This window comes from Bidens hawaiensis, unplaced genomic scaffold, assembly GCF_021521415.1.
Source record: "Bidens hawaiensis isolate Kalapana, Puna unplaced genomic scaffold, B.hawaiensis_p1.1 tig00039688_1, whole genome shotgun sequence".
NCBI lineage: Eukaryota > Viridiplantae > Streptophyta > Magnoliopsida > Asterales > Asteraceae > Bidens > Bidens hawaiensis.
In genome coordinates, this window is record NW_027496997.1 from 13,804 (window position 1) to 30,484 (window position 16,681).

At 42.1% G+C, this 16,681-nt stretch overlaps 2 pseudogenes across 1 annotated transcript; one reads left to right on the forward strand and one right to left on the reverse strand.

Annotated features, from left to right (window-relative positions):
- Positions 1-8,291: 8,291 nt before the first annotated feature.
- On the reverse strand, positions 8,292-12,544 carry LOC143591466 (leucine aminopeptidase-like; annotated as a pseudogene). Its single transcript, XR_013145693.1, has 4 exons — positions 11,536-12,544; positions 9,985-10,217; positions 9,581-9,908; positions 8,292-8,614 (listed from the first exon to the last, which is right to left on the reverse strand). The product of XR_013145693.1 is annotated as a leucine aminopeptidase-like (transcript).
- Positions 12,519-15,875, forward strand: LOC143591467 (protein TONNEAU 1a-like; annotated as a pseudogene).
- Positions 15,876-16,681: the final 806 nt, after the last annotated feature.

Below are 16,681 nucleotides of genomic sequence, written 5' to 3' on the forward strand. Positions count from 1 at the left end.
GTCTCTGAGCATGGTTGGTCCTGCGGATCCAGTTGGTTTCTGCGCAGACGTCCCTGTTTAAGGTGAGTCTTGCGGGTCCAACTGGGCTCTGCTGGGACCTACCTCTTCATATCCATAACATAAAGTTAAAACAGTCCACATAATTTCATCAAATTCAAACCCTAAATCAAGAAAGTCTTTTTAATCAAACAGTTTGTCCTTCCTGGTTTCAATTCTCAGCGGAGCGCTAGGTTTGTGAAGGGTTTTGCCTTAACACTGTACCAGCGCTCGTCTTACGGTTACTTTACTTCCAAGGTATTCCTGGCGTCAATTCCCTGCGGGTGCTAGGTATGTGAAGGGTTTTGCCTTTACACTGTACCCGCACCCGTCTTATAGTTACTTGGTTGCCGAGGAATATTTGGCTTCAATTCCCTGCGGGTGCTAGGTATGTGAAGGGTTTTGCCTTTACACTGTACCCGCATCCCTCTTACGGTTACTTGTTTGCCAAGATTTTACTTGGCTCCAATTCCCTGCGGGTGCTAGGTGCGTGAAGGGTTTTGCCTTTACACTGTACCCGCATCCGTCTTACGGTTACTTGTTTGCCAAGGTTTTACTTGGCTCCAATTCCCTGCGGGTGCTCGGTGCGTGAAGGGTTTTGCCTTTACACTGTACCCGCATCCGTCTTACGGTTACTTGTTTGCCAAGGTAAGGGGTATTTTCCCGCTTACTTTTTAATATTTTTAAATTTTGAATTTTGAAATTCGAAAGGTTGGTGGAAAGATAGGAACAGTCCAAACCTCTGAAACGTCGTGCGACGGTTTCTTCTGACTGTGTCAGGACGTGCAGGAAGTTATGGTGACGTGACATTATATGGTCATTCCAGACGCTTTTTCAGGCGCGTGGGCCCGATTTTTCGGGCGCGTGGCCGCGAAATTACTGGCACACGTCCTTTCAACAGCTGTTTCCAGCTTGCTTTTTGCCACGTGTCATAGTTTCATTGTACCTTCGATTTCTCTCTCCTCCGCATTAAATTCACCGCATTAATTGCGATTACTATATAAAGGGGGAGAGGGTTCTTTGTAATCCACACTTTCACCCTTCTCTTCTTCTTCTTAGCGATTTCCGGCAAATACTCCCCTTTTCAGGCAAGCATTTTCCCGAAATCGTTTTCTTCTTCCTCTGCAATATGTCTTCCCATGATGCTGAAGCTGTAGCCGACGATAGGAGTACTGCTGGCGAGTGCCAGTGTGCTCTACCTGTCGATCAGTACCAGTATGTCGTCAAGAAATTCATGCTTGAGTCTCTTGAGCCTGAGTTTCCTGAACCCCACCAGACTGTGTACGATGCCCCCAGTGGCAAGATCGGGGTATATGCTGCATTCTTTGTTTATGGGAACCTTAGGTTCCCATTGACAAAGTTTATGTACCGTGTCTTGGAGAGACACGATGTGCACCTGACCGAGGTGCATCCGATGGCGGTTGCCAAGATCCGGCACTTCGAGTGGGTGTGCCGGATTCTGGGTATTGAGCCCTATGTGGACCGCCTGATGACCTTCTATACCTGGAGGTGCGTCCAGGGGTGGTACACCCTGACAACCCGTATTAAGGGTTTGAAGATCTGCGTGACCGAGCGCAGTCTCCGATCGTGGAAGCGGGAGTTCTTCTACATTTCTGCCCGCGCCATCCCCATTGCCATGAAGTTTAAGAAGGGACAAGCGCTTCCGAGCCTTCACGCTTCCAGCTACCAGGAGGCGGAATGGTTCGCGAAGATATCGCGGGTCCAATCTCCGGTTTACCGGTTTGCGGAGTCCGGGATGGTGATGCTGGGGATGAGCCGGGTATGGAAGGATGCGTCCCGGTTTCCCATCCTTCTCGAATACGGTTTGAACTCTATTCCTTATGGTATGTCTTGTCTTTCTTGCTGATTTGAGTTTGTCTTCTAACTGTTTCTTTTCTTTCAGAGGGGAACGATTTGGAGTCGCTGCTGTACCCGCGGGAAGCTGACGGTCCCGTTCGGGTGGGCACTCGTGCTCTAGACGAGAACGAGTTGCCCATCCTGGAGCAAACGGCGGATCGGTTTGTGGAGGTCTATCCGCTGGGCCACGAGATCCTGAGCCAACGGCGGCCAGGTAAGGCGATACTCTATCCTCAACCCCTCAATGCTGTACCCGCTGCTGGAATTCCTGACATCCTGTCTTCTTCTGAGGAATCCGCAGATGGTCCTCCACTGGTGCGAAAGAGGAAGGCTGCCGGCGAGAAAGGGAAGGAGAAGGTGGCCTCCACAGCTGATCCGGTGCTCCTATCTGACACCGAGTCAGAAAGTGAAGAGGTGGCGGGGAACCCCGGTGGTGAGAAGACCACTGTTCCGGAGGCTACGACTGTTACCTCCGGAGAACCATTGACGACGACGGTGACCGGCATCAAGAGACCGGCTCCATCGGGCTCGTCCCCGCCCGTCCGTACGTTCAGGCTCAAGAAAACCCGTAAGTACAAACATCCTTGTTTTTGTAGATTTATCATACTTCATAAATTTATTGTTCAACACTTATCTTCTTGTGCAGGCGTGGATGTTGACGCATTCCAGGGTGGAGCGCAGAGGAGTACCTCTCCGCCGATGACGGTAGGCTTGGTCAGCCTTCCTGAGGCGTCGACCCAGGCGCCTGCGCCTGCTCCCACTGGTTCAGTTGCTCACTCTGAGCCGACTGTTCCAGCTGAGTTGTCGTCACCGCCGGCCGTGAGTGCAATTTTTACCACATCCTTCACCGAGCCGGCGGTTACTATTGCTGCGGATTCTGCGGGTAGCGACTGCGGCGGCTGCCACCATGCCCCCGCCACCGGCACCGACGGCCGGCCCATCAGGTACGCATGGGAGTACTCGCCAATCTTTGCCACCTTCCCATCTGCCTGACCTTTTGGATGGATTTCCTTTGGGTTCAGGTGATGGGTTCGGCGGCTATCGGCCTGTTATAGACCCTACAGGTGCGTAGGGTTCCTTTGGCCCTTTTTCACTTATTTTTTTTTTTTTTTATCATCTTTTCCTAACTGCTTTTTTGTTTTTTGCAGTGTCGGATTCCAATGAAGTGTATGTTCCGCGATGGAACATACGCCGAGGAACAACCCTTCGTACCCCTGTGGAGTGTGTGGAATGGGCTCGCCACGCTGCTCCCCATGGTGCGTTGGGGGAAGCCATGGCTAGCTACCAGGAGGGTAGGCTAACCAATAAGCTTCGGGTTCTCCAGGCCCGGATGCAGCCGCGTAACGAGCTGCTTTGTCGTGAAAACGACAAGTTAAAAGCAGCTCGCGCCAAGGAAGTATCTCAAGCGCGGGCTCTTCGGGAGGAGAACCAAAAGTTGGCCGCAGCTGCTGCGGAGAAGGAGAAGGCCTTCAAGGCCCTCGAGGTTGAGGTTTAAGGCTGCCCAAGCTGTTAACGAACAGCTTCGGCTGGCTAAGGAGACTGCGAGGAACGCAACCGAGAGGGCCTCCAAGGCTGAAGCCGTTGCTGAGCCTTTACGCGTGGAGAACGAGGAGCTCAAGGCCAAATTGGAGGCTCTCCAACGTGCTCATGATGCCTTGGCGATGGAAGATGCCAAGAAGCTCCAAGAGATCCTGGACCAGAGGGGCGTGCTTGATCACACCGAGCGGAAGCTTAAGGGCGTTGAAGAGGCTGCTGCAACGGAAGTGCTACTTGCCAACCTTAACAAAAGCGAAGCCGAACGCGCCCGCACCTAAGCTCAAGCCGCCCTCCAAGAAGCTCTGGTTGCCAAGGAATGGCTTCTTCGAGAAGCGTTGCCTCAGGTATGTTTAGCTTTACGTCTTCACGCTTTCCTTTGTACATAGAAAAGGTGTTTGACACTTGTATATTTTCCTTTGTAGGTTGTGCATCGGGTCTTCTCAGAGACATCCTACGACGATGCTATGAGCGCAGCCCTCAACGCTTCTCACGAGGATGGGGAACGGGCCGGCTTCCTGCTTGGTCTAGGGTTCGTTGAGAAAGGCTTCCCGCCTTCCAACTTCCCTTTGTACAATGTTGATACTGAAGCCATATATGACCAAGCAGTAAATCAATACGCCGCCTTCCCGCATCCAGTGGTGGAGAAGGTGAACCAAGTAGCTGCTGCTGATGATGGGTTAGCTATCCTTAAAGCCTTCCTCGAACCGCCCCGTTCTTCTGATGGAGCGGGTCCAAGTGGAAGCGGCCCTGAAGCTTGATCCTGAAGATCCCTTCCCGTTGCTAGGATAGTCTTGTACAGATGTATTTATTTTCTTTTCGTAGGCGGGTAGTTACCCGGCCATTCTTGTAATAATCCGTTTGTGAAATATAAATCTTTTTGCGTATAAGATTGTTATTTCCTTCTTTGGGTTTCTTGCTTTATAAACTTATGACTTGCATACTTAGTTTAAATTAGCAATTTTCCAAGTGTAGAATAAGTTAACCTGTTGAACGTGGTTGATAATGGGTTAAAGTTTTGCTTCCTCTTTCATGATTGTGCGGGTAGAACCGTCACTTGCACTTAGTAGGATGGCTAAACTTTAACCTTCATCTGACCTGCGTGTAGGTTTTCCTCATCTTTTGAGGATAAGTGAACCTTTGAACGTGGTTGATAATAGGTGTGAAGTTTTGCTTCCTCTTTCGTGATTGTGCGGGTAGAACCGTCACTTGCACTTAGTAGGATGGCAAAACTTTACCCATATCTGACCTGCGTGTAGGTTTTCCTCATCCTTTGAGGATAAGTTAACCTTTGAACGTGGTTGATAATAGGTGTGAAGTTTTGCTTCCTCTTTCGTGATTGTGCGGGTAGAACCGTCACTTGCACTTAGTAGGATGGCAAAACTTTTACCCATATCTGACCTGCGTGTAGGTTTTCCTCATCCTTTGAGGATAAGTTAACCTTTGAACGTGGTTAATAATATGTGTGAAGTTTTGCTTCCTCCTTTGTGATTGTGCGGGTAGAACCGTCACTTGCACTTAGTAGGATGTCAAAACTTTACCCTTATCTGACCTGCGTGTAGGTTTTCCTCATCCTTTTAAGAATTTTGTTTTGAACCGTTCGACGCGCGGTTGTCAATAGGTAGTGTTCAGTTTCCTTTCATGATTCATGCGGATAGACCGGCACTTTCATTTAATGGGATAATTGAACTCTTCCCCTTCAACTGACCTGCGTGAAGGTTTGTCACGTTATTGGGTTTGTGCGAGTAGGACCGCCTTCCCACGCAACGACTTCACGTAATGTGAATGCCGTCACCAGTGTTGCATAGTCTAACCGTTCGACGCGCGGTTGTTGATAGGTTATTGTTCAGTTTCCTCATTATGATTCGTGCGGATAGACCGGCACTTTCATTTTTGGGTGCTGAACTTTTCCCCTTCAACTGACCTGCGTGAAGGTTGTCACGTTATTGGGTTTGTGCGGGTAGGACCGCCTTCCCACGCAACGACTTCACGTAATGTGAATGCCGTTACCAGTGTTCAGAAAAGTATAAATGTAAAATCATCAGCTTCGATGTTCTAAAGAGAATCATTTCCATTAGAAGTGGCTCTTGGCCTTTTCTTTACAAATTGGAATTGATTTACATGCAAACTGTGTAAATGAGCTCCCTTCCATGTTGTTGGGATGGGAGCGCCATCGAGCCGATACGCACCTGGTTCGGGATCTCGTTCTTTACGCAGCATGTAGTCTCGATATTGAAGCTGGAATTTTTATTCGTGTTTTCCCCAGCTGGGGTTCTACACGCACCCGCCTGCTCAGCCTTTATTGCGCCACGAGGTGCGCGAGCGTCCCATCTCTGACAAATGCTTCGACCATGTCTTTTACATCTATGCATTCTTCAGTGTTGTGGCCCTTTGTCTTGTGAAAGTCACAGTATTTGCTCCGATCAGCATCGTGACGATGTCGGATTATTGGAGGCTTTGGCCACGGGAGCTCTTCAGTGGCGAATATCTCAGTGACGCTTTTGGTGAGTGGCGTCCATCTGGAGTTTCGATGCGGCTGTACATTATCCCTTCCGCCCAATCGATGTTGCAAGCCGGATGAGGTGTCAAAGTTTACCCTTGACTGCCAAATGCCTAGCTTCCGCTTTTTATTTAATCGGGCGGTGAGGACGTTGTCTTCTCTCGTCTTCTGAGTGTAGAGGTTTGTGCTCTGTGGGAGATCTCTACCCAGTTGCTTCTCCGTTTCCGCATAGCGTTTTGCTGCTGTCATGATGGCATCCCATGTGGATGGCATGCCATCTTTACCCGTTAGGGTGCGGATGAGCTCTGGGTCATGCGCGCCCTGGATGAAGGCAGCGCGAACAAGATCTTCGCTGATATTGCACAAACTTAGCTTCTTTGAGTTGAAGCGAGTGATGAAGTTTGGCAGAGATTCATCTTCTTCTCGTATGCATTTGAGGATTGTCCATTGCTCCTCGGTATACTTCCGTTGCTGGCTGAAGTGTTGGCTAAACTTCTGCTGGAAGTCTGCCCAGTCGTAGATGTGGTTGACCGGTAGACGATCAAACCAAGCTCTAGCAGCCCCAACAAGCGTCATTTGGAACATGTAGCACCACGTGGGTTCCGTCCAATTGCTGACGGTTGCCCCCGCTATGAACCTGTTCAAATGATCGTCTGGATCAGATATACCGTCATATGTGCCTATGTTAGGCATTTGTTTGGCACTCTTTGGGGCGATTGCTTCCGCAATGTCCCTTGCAAATTTGGACGTTCCTGCATTTGCAACGTTTGGTCTGAACGTTTTGGAGAAGTCTCGTGGACTTCCACCTGTGCTTTTTGGTTTGAAGGCTTGTCCAAAATGCCTTTTCGGTTGGGATTCCATTTCCTTACGCTTCCCTTTTGCCCTATGGCGAGGGTTCGCGTCGGAGTCGGATTCCTCCGAGTCATCCTCCCAGTATTCGAATTCGTCGGCCTGTTGTACGGAACGCAAGCGTTCGTCCAATTCAGCCTGGAATTCCTTTTGTCGTGCCTCCGCCCATGCCTTGACTTCATCGAGAGTTTGGCGGGGGAGTCTTCGTTTCTCAACCTGGGTATCAGTGGATCCCAGTAGGCGATCATTTACTGCACTTGCCCCAGCATGAGTAACTGGGGTAGTGTTCGTAAAATTTACTTCACTTGCCCCGGCTTGGGTAACCGGGGTAGTGTTTGTAAAAACTCTGTTACCGGTATTCCCCCCAGTTGCTGGGGTTGTGGTTACCGGAATTTCTCTAACCATCTTCGTAGAAGTTTGAAAAAACTGGAGAAAAATGTAGTTCTAGCTTGTCCCACGGATGGCGCCAATGAAGAAACACTAACCGGACCCCGGGCAGATTACTGGTAACCTGGGGGTTAGAGAGATGTTTCCCACGAGGGGTTAGACCCTTGGAAGATGGTTCTTCTGATAACCTGAAAAACAGACACCGTGAGCTCGTCACTGAGAAGGGGGGGGGTTCCTCCTTGTGACCACCCTCCGGCGTGAGAATCAGACTAGATTGCTCTTTAAATATAAAAGTATATTAAGAGATTGCTAGAGCAGATATCAGGTATAATATGATGATAATGTGATAAGATATGATAAGATGAGATGGTCATACCATTTGTGGTATTTATAGCCGAAGGTAGGTTTCCAAGGAGGTATGGCCGGCTGCAACAGTGTTCCTGTTCCACCAACAGTAGCCTACGCACGTGCCCTGCTGGTAGTTGGTGGGTAGGTAGCGGCTGATAGCGACCAGGCCTGCTGTATACTATTCCTTTTCCACCAACTGCCGGCTACGCACGTGGTATGACAGGAGTTGGTGAGTAGGCAGCGGCTAATAGTGACATACAGTGTAGGAGCATGCTGCTCGCCATACTGTTGTCCATAAGCTGTCGTATCTTTAGTCAGATCTTTTTCCCATACCTCGTCAGGTACAGTACAGAAGATCTTCCCGTATCGTACGGACTGGCTTATTTGGGCGGGAGTATTCCCCCTCCCGCCCTTGTGCGGGATTGTTCCCGGCTTCGCTCATTCCTTCAGGTGACACTGAATGAGAGCTAAGTGCCTTGTGCGTGTAGCCTTGCTGCGCGGGTGGCCTTCCCTAATGGCTTGTATCCGAGGCTGCGGGGACAGGCGGAGTCCTTCATTGGGAGGCATTTCCTGCGGGACCAGCTTGCGTACTGCGCGTAAGGACGTCACGTCTCTGAGCATGGTTGGTCCTGCGGATCCAGTTGGTTTCTGCGCAGACGTCCCTGTTTAAGGTGAGTCTTGCGGGTCCAACTGGGCTCTGCTGGGACCTACCTCTTCATATCCATAACATAAAGTTAAAACAGTCCACATAATTTCATCAAATTCAAACCCTAAATCAAGAAAGTCTTTTTAATCAAACAGTTTGTCACAGAACTAGAGATGCTTTGAAAAAATCGACTCGACCACACCTTGAGCTATTGGATGATAAATCTCACGCGCTTCTGCAAAAACCCGTTGAGCAAATATCTTTTCTTCTTCTTTCCCCTGCACGAGTGCTGTGTATAACGGGCGAAGGTACTTCATTCTCCCCACTTCCTTTAATGTTTTCTCCACAACATTATAGTATTCATTGCATCTTGAACCGATTGCGAGTTGCAAGAATGCTACTTTCACTTCATAATCTTTGGATTCTGATAACCTTTATCGCTGGTCCAGAGCTGTAACCTGCACCATCAAAATCTTCTGTTAAAGAATCTTGTGAAGAGAAAACACCCAGTTGACTACTATCACCCTGGAATGCCAAACTGTAACCAAAATAACTAACGTAACCGAACCATAACTAAAAACCAACTACGAAACCGAACTGAATAAAAAATACAACGGGTTGATTTTATGTTTCTTAGAACTAATTCTTCAATTTGGTTTCGGTTTTGGATCAACCAAAAAAAAACTAACCGTAATCGAACCGCAACCCAACCGAAATATTCAACATAACCAAACTGAAATAACAACCCAATTAAAAGCCGACGGTTTGATTTCATGTTTTCTCAAAAGCCGATATTTCAATTCAGATTCGATTTTGCTATCAACCAAAAACCGGAGAAAAAAAAAGGAACAAACCCCAGTCCCCAACCAAAAAAATTAACGTAACCAAAGCAAACTAACTAACGTAACCGAACCGAAATAACGCAACCCAAACAAAAACTGACGTTTTGGTTTTATGTTTTCTCAAAAACCGATTTTTCATTTAGTTTCGGTTTTGCTATCAGCCAAAAATCAGAAACAAGAAACCAAACCGAACCCAAAAACACTGCTTTTAAGTAAATTATAAAAAATTAAAACATTCTGTAACCAAAACTTCTAGTCCAAATGTGTAAATATTAATTAATTAACTAAAAAAATAGGCCCAAATTCATTATTTTGGGCCATTTCTAGCCCAAATTGTAAAACCAAAAAAAAAATTAACGAAACCTAACCACACACATCGCGGAAACCGAAAACCAAATGGTTTTCAAACACCCAAAAACCAAAGTTTCAGGTATTAGTTCGGTCCAAAACCAACCCGTGCACACAGCACACCCCTAATTTGACCCATAGATAGTCTTCATCTTTTTGGTCATTATTACATATACCCCCTATATTTGACCAATTTTGACCCACATGTACGGCAGTACGAGGAAAGAACCAAACCTGTGAAGCTTCAACAGATTTTGGAAGATTTTCCAAATAAAGCTCCCACTGCTGCCCGTGCCAGTTGGCAACTTCTTCCTCACTTGGCATCCTACCTTGTTTAAACTCATGTGCAAGTGACACAATCTTCGTATATATATTAGACACTGGCTCCATGGCATCAGGAGGAATACCAGTACCCTCGGTCCACGTTTTCAAATCAATATCGTTCTCAATTCCCGGAACATTCGCTCTCAAAAATTCAAGAAACGTTTGCGTATCAATCGACTGAAACTTGAACGCGGCAATGTATTTCTTAACAAACTCATCAAATGCCGCCCTCCCAATCGAAATAACAACACGTTTTGTTAAAAGTTTGTTACAACTGTTTGCAATTAGACATGTAGAATAATATAGTGATTACCTGCCGTTCAATACGCCATAGAAATTGAAAACCTTTTTCGTATGGAATTTCAGAATAAATGTCATCAGGGTCTACACCTTCTTGATTGGTCCATAGTTTTGTGAATTCCATGTTATCTTTGAATCTCTCAACTGTATCGACTAAACCTTTCCAACCAATTCCAATGTTTAACGCAACTATTTCTTCACCTTGTACAGCCTCAACTATTCTCCTTTCCGCATAAGTTGTAAATCCCTACAACGATAACACTTGATTATTACATAGCAATCATAAATATATAACAAATACATAATAGGCTCGTTTAGGCTCACGAACCAGCTCGAACTCAGCCTCGTTTATTAAACAGGCTTATTTTGAGGGTCGAGCCCGATTAAGCTAGGCTTGGCTCGATTCGAACTTTAAACGAGCCGATCTGAAGTAGCTCACGAGCAGCTTGGCTCGTTTACACCCCCCTGGTTCCACTAAAATCACTAAAGTTTTTTTGTTACTCTATAGTCAATCAACTTTCATTAGTTGTTCCAATCCTATCTAACTTTTCTATTAATGTTAAAAAAAATCAAATTAAGGGGGTGTTTGGGATTGCTTATTATCATCAACTTATAACTTATTAACTTTTTAAAAAGTAATAAGGTGCTTGGGATTGCTTATATTGTAAGAGGAAAAGTTTCATTAGTTGCAATGTTGTAACTTATTAACTTAAAAAAAAGTTATAAGGAGGTAAAGTAAGGAATCCCAAACACCCATAAGTGAGACAAATGAAACGTATATGAATTACTACTATTTAGTCATTATCTTTTTCCAATTGAAATTGAAAATCATGAAACTTGGTTATTATTTAGTAATTAAATGAGAGGCAAATAAAACATATATAAACCGTGGTTACTACTTAGTGATTGTTTTTTCCGGTTTGCCTTAAATTTAACAATTATAGAACTTGGTTATTATTTAGTTAAAAAAAATTCTTACCTTAATTTGAAAAAAAAAAAACTATCACTTATTAGGTAACAAAGATTCATATATTTTCATTTGCCTCACAATCAATCAATCAATCAATCAATCATACCCCGTAAAATCCCACCGACAGCAAAGTTATAGGTAGGGTCTGGGGAGGGTGGGATGTAGGCACACCGTACCTCTATCCAAAGGAATAAAGAGGTGGCTTCCAGAGAGACCCTCGGCTCTAAGTACATGTGTATGAAGCAAAATAAAGAAAATCAAAGTTTAACAGTTATATAAAAACTACTACTAATTATAATAATATTAATAAAAAGGTCACAGTTTAACAGCTATATAAAAGCTAATAATAATTATAATAATAATAATAATAATATATGTAAGGGAAATACCATTATGGTATGTGACCTAAATAATTTGCCTCACATATATCTAAAAAAAAATTAAAGCATTTACAAAAAAAGTTAGTGACTTTAAATGGAACACTTAACAAACTTCCCTTGTAAAATATTGATTAAAACTTTCAGTAACACATCAAAAGATATCAGCAATTATGGTATGAACTAATATAAGTGATCAAACTATCAAGATTACTCACCTCATTCAACCAAAAGTGATCATTAGTCTTATTAGTAATCAAATTCCCAGTCCAACTATGAGCAAGCTCATGAGCCACAACCTGGGCCCCAGTAGCATCCCCCTTGATCACAGTAGGAGTCAAAAACACCATCCTCGGATTCTCCATCCCACCATATGGAAAACTCGGCGGCAACACCAGCAAATCAAACCTCTCCCAATCATACTCCCCAAACAACCTCTCCCCAACCCGAATCATCTCCTCCGTCCCCACAAACTCCTTCACTGCAGCATCCAGCACCGCAGGCACCGCCTCCGCATACACCCTCGTCCTCGGCCCCACCTCCCGACACCCGATCTCCCCAACCGCAAATGCAAACAAGTAAGGCGGAATCGGCTGCTCCATCACAAACTCCTCCACTATTCTCCCCTCAGCACACCATGACTTTTCGTCACACGCCAAACCCGCCTCACCCGTCACCGGACCCCTCCTATCGACGTGTCCCGCGCTCATTACAGCGGATAACTGGTGCGGGATGTTCAGCTTGGCATTATATCGAACACGTGATGTGGGCGTATCTTGACACGGGAAAATCGACCTCGCGTGAATTGCCTGACACTGGGTATACACAAAAGGATACTTTTTATTAAACGTTTGAGGTGGGTTAAGCCATTGGAGTGCAGAGCTTGAGACAGAGGTAATAAAACCAATCAAGATTTTCGAATGGTTGGTTAACGAAACGGTTAAAGGTTGGCCCTTTATGGGATGGGCAAGCGGGTTAAGGTGAAATGGGATGTGGGTATTGGTAATTGGGTCGATTACTGAGGTGATTGTGAGGTTACGAGTGTCGAGAAGAAGATCGCCGGTGTGGGGTGAAGATAGGGTTAATAGGGCGGATGAAGCGATGGTGGAGGTGGAGAAATCGAAGTAGAGAGTGAGGGAGATGTGGGTTGTTAATGGGTGAGTTGAATCGGTGAATGAGTGTGGGTCGATTGGTGCCATTGATGGGTGATGGTGAAGAATTAGGGTTTGCAGGTGGTGGTGATGATTGAAGAAGGCGAAATTGAAATTTGGGGTTTTATGGGGAATAAATTAATTGATGAACTTATTTATTGTTTTTTTCTTTTTTTAAAGTGGATTATTCGTTTTTAATTGTGAGTTTAAGACGTGTTATTGGTTTATTATTGGCCAAATCTGTTTTGAAGCAAAGGATACGAGGAATATTGGTAATGTTATGAAGTCAACGTTAAAGATAGATGGTGATACTGAGATAGTTCAAAATGTTTATATTAACAAGATAATTGTTATCTAGTTTAAAACTCCTAAGATTATGTGTTGATTAAAGTAGTTAATGCTTTCAGTAGGAAATCCATCATTAGGAAGTTTTAACAGACTAAATATGTTAAAATGGCCTTTTGGATCTAAAAATTAACAAAAAATCATAAAAGCACAATTTTCAAATGGCTAGTAAATAGTCGTTTAAAATTGACTTTCAAATTAAAAAATGTTACATCATCCAAAACGTTAACATACTTCATGATAATGGAACATGCATCCTGGAGATAAATTAAAAGGCATATCCAAGCTAATAAAACAAAAGCAAAGTCTTAAAAGAAAAATACAAGAACTAAACAACGCTGAAAAAAGAGTACTATTTCTCAAAAACTAGAGAAAACTCGGGCATCGACCCAACACCTAATTCATTTTAGATGTTTCATAATCAACTTCTGTCGTCTCACAGACAGATTTGACAAATACATATCACTTGATATAAAATATAAAGTCCCACTAAATAGACTATTAGAAGAACTTGACAAAGATGAATCACTTAATAGAAAATCTCACTCCTATAGTCTTGAGTATTGTATACCCCTATATAGTTCTAGTTAGTTCATGTATAACTAGATAAATGTTATTCGTTTTGGTTTTTCTCGGTCCATGTATCTATCTCTTCAATATTACGATGGTAGCACAAATCACCATCACTACATTTTCTTGTGATGGCCCCTTCTCATGTCATGCTCACTGTCAAGCTTTTTCTGGCCTGCTATTTTCTATGACGAAATCAGATTATCTCCCATTCTTTCAAATTGAAAGCTTCTCGAGTATGCTTATGGCACGCTTGAACCGCTATCTAAAAACGTTGATTTCATTTTTCATAATCTTAAGAAATTTTTACAATCTCACATGAAGTTGTAATCTTGAAGAAAATCAGTTATTTGTTGTAATTTGAAAAAGAAAGGTTAACAAATTATGAAAAAGGTCAATCATGTTTCTTGTGATTTTAATAAATATAGAGTTATATACGTATTCTACATGTTTATAAGTGTTTCATAAAAACTAGACTTGTGATCTTTATTTCTGAAAACAAATCCTCTCTTATACCAACATTTCCATTATGAACAAAGTACTAATAGATTTGTAAAACATAACTCGAATAAGACCCCTTGGTGTTATATAATCCATCATTTATTCTGTGTTCCGCAATCTAACTTAAAATAAATCTATATTAGTAATATTGCTTTCGCAATCCAATACGTGTCCTTATCAATTTCCTTTTATGAACATGATATATAGTAGATAAAGAGTTCCACAATAGTAGATAAATTTTGCTGAAACTTGTAGGTCAACCAAACCCGTTTGACCCGAATTTAGATATGAACCATTTGAATAACCCATTTTACTTTATGTGCAAAACTTGCATTGCAGCAAAAGGATGCATGGAAAACCGAATTAAAGGACTTAAATATGAAAAGTGGGTGTGATGTGAACCGAAATGGGATTAGTGGTCCAATGCTATTGGATGTGCTTGAAGGGTTTCTTGAAAGTTGAGAGGTATGATATTATTTTTTTCCGTTACCAACTTAGCAATATATGAATCATGTTTTTTTATGTTGGTGATCTGTGATGTATATATGCATACCACATAAACATCCAATTGTTAATAAAGATATGTTCTTGTAGAATCAACCACAAGTGAGAAGTGGTGGAAGGAGACTAGTCATACGCGAGCAAGACTCTTTGACTAGTCTTGACTCACGGAATCGAAGGTCGTCTTCATCGTCTGTTATTGGGGGCTTGCATCCTCTCGTAAGGTGAGATTGTTAAGCCCGTTTTTTTGTCAAATGGGTTTAAGCTCGAGTATGGCTTAAACTCACACCAAAAACTTAATCGTTCTTATTCAAAGATTTAAATTATTATTCTAATAATAGTTTCTCTATTTGTAATTATCACATTAATGATTTAAGAACGAATTTAAAAGCGCACAAAAAAGTGATTGTGAAACGAGTTTATGCTCGAGTACGGCTTAAACCCACACAAAAAATGACCAGTTTCAACTCAAACCTATTTCCACTCCTTACCACTAGGAATGTAAGTGAAACGAGTTGAGCCGAGCTCGAGCTTGGCTCGTCAATAGTTGTTTAAGCTCAAGTTTGGCTCGTTTATTATTTTTTAATTAATTTACTTACATGTAAGTTTATTTTTATATATATTTTAACTATAATGTTTCCCTAAAACATATATTAGTTAGTTTTTCTGATCTTGATTTTATACATAATAATTATTTTTACAAATATATATTTAATGTATTATATGAAAATTATATAAATAATAGACTCGTTTATACTTGCAAGCCAGCTCGAACTCCGTAAGTGAAGCTTAGGCTTGGGCTCATTTATTAAACAAATTTTTTAGTTCACGCTTGAGCTCATTTATGCTTGGCTTGATCGAGCTTTTTGTGAGCTAAACCTTGTAGCTAACGAGCGGTTTGGCTCGTTTACTCCCCTACTTCCCACATCTATATACAATTGTAGATTTGTAGGAATCATGAAAATTTGTCTAATATAAATGCTTCACCTAAATTTTGTTTGGTAATAATGCTTATACTTATCTCATATTGCAGGCAAATCCCTTCTTCTCAGGCTTCTTGTGAGTACTTAAATTTCTTTTAAGTAGGTATATACATGTTCAATTATAACTTTTAACTTTCTGTTAATAATTACTCAAACCGAAGAGTGGGCTCCTCAAGTTCAGGCTACAGAAAAGACGACTACAATCGAAGATACGAAAATGATGATATCCGAAAGGATATAATGCTGCGAACCTCATCTGCCTTAGAGAACCTTCAATTGGATAGAAAGGCGCGTCATTTAACAAGCTCTAGGAGGTTAGTAAAATTAAAACCGGATCATCCTTGAGGACTGTTACATTAAAACCGTATTTATAATTTATAAATTATAGCAAATTAACAAAATGTAAACATTTTATTCAGGCATGGAGAGGATGACATTGACATTGACAGCACTGAAGATGATGGCAGGGTAGACCATATTGTAGCTTCAATGACTTGTTGTTTGTAGTTAGAAGTGTTACACATTTATGAATTTGTGTGTGTTTATAAGGAAAATTAGGATGACCCCTTTTGCCCTTTTGGGAATGAATGCTAATGTTTGTTTTAATTTATTTTGATGAATATTTTTATTTTTATTATTATTATTATAAGTTATTTGTATTGCAATTAAATTATATGATTATTTAGTATTTAACATAAAAAGTGTGCAAACTAGTTAAAAAAAACAAACAAAAATTTAAACAAAGTTATTAACACATGTAACTTTGTAGATTGGGTTAGTGATAACATAACTATCTATAATATATATAAACAAAACCTCTAAAATCCTACGTGCCCCGATATGGTCGCTCCCTCCTTTTATGAAAGCTATCAGATTGCTTGATTTTTAAATGGAGTCCTCTCATTAATTTAACCCAAATTCATGGTTATGGGTCTTATCAAAACCAGATAGCTCTTAAACGGGTTATAACATCTCATTAAATTAAAAATTAATCTTACCAATTATTTGATATGAAAATCCTATAAAATATAGATATACTAAAATTTAATACCTATTTATAATTAATAAACAATTTTATAGTAAAAACATAAGCGGGTCATGGGTCACCAAATCCAGATAGTTTTTAAACGGGTTATAACATATCATTTATTTATGAAACCCTTTCATCGTCAAACCTTAACTATATTATTAACTTTCTTATAATAAAGAAATTTAAAATCCAAAAACTAAATATTAAAAAACGAAAAATGTAAAACAACCATTCTCTCAAGCCATCAGATTGCTTTTGTAACACCCAACTAAATAGAGTTATT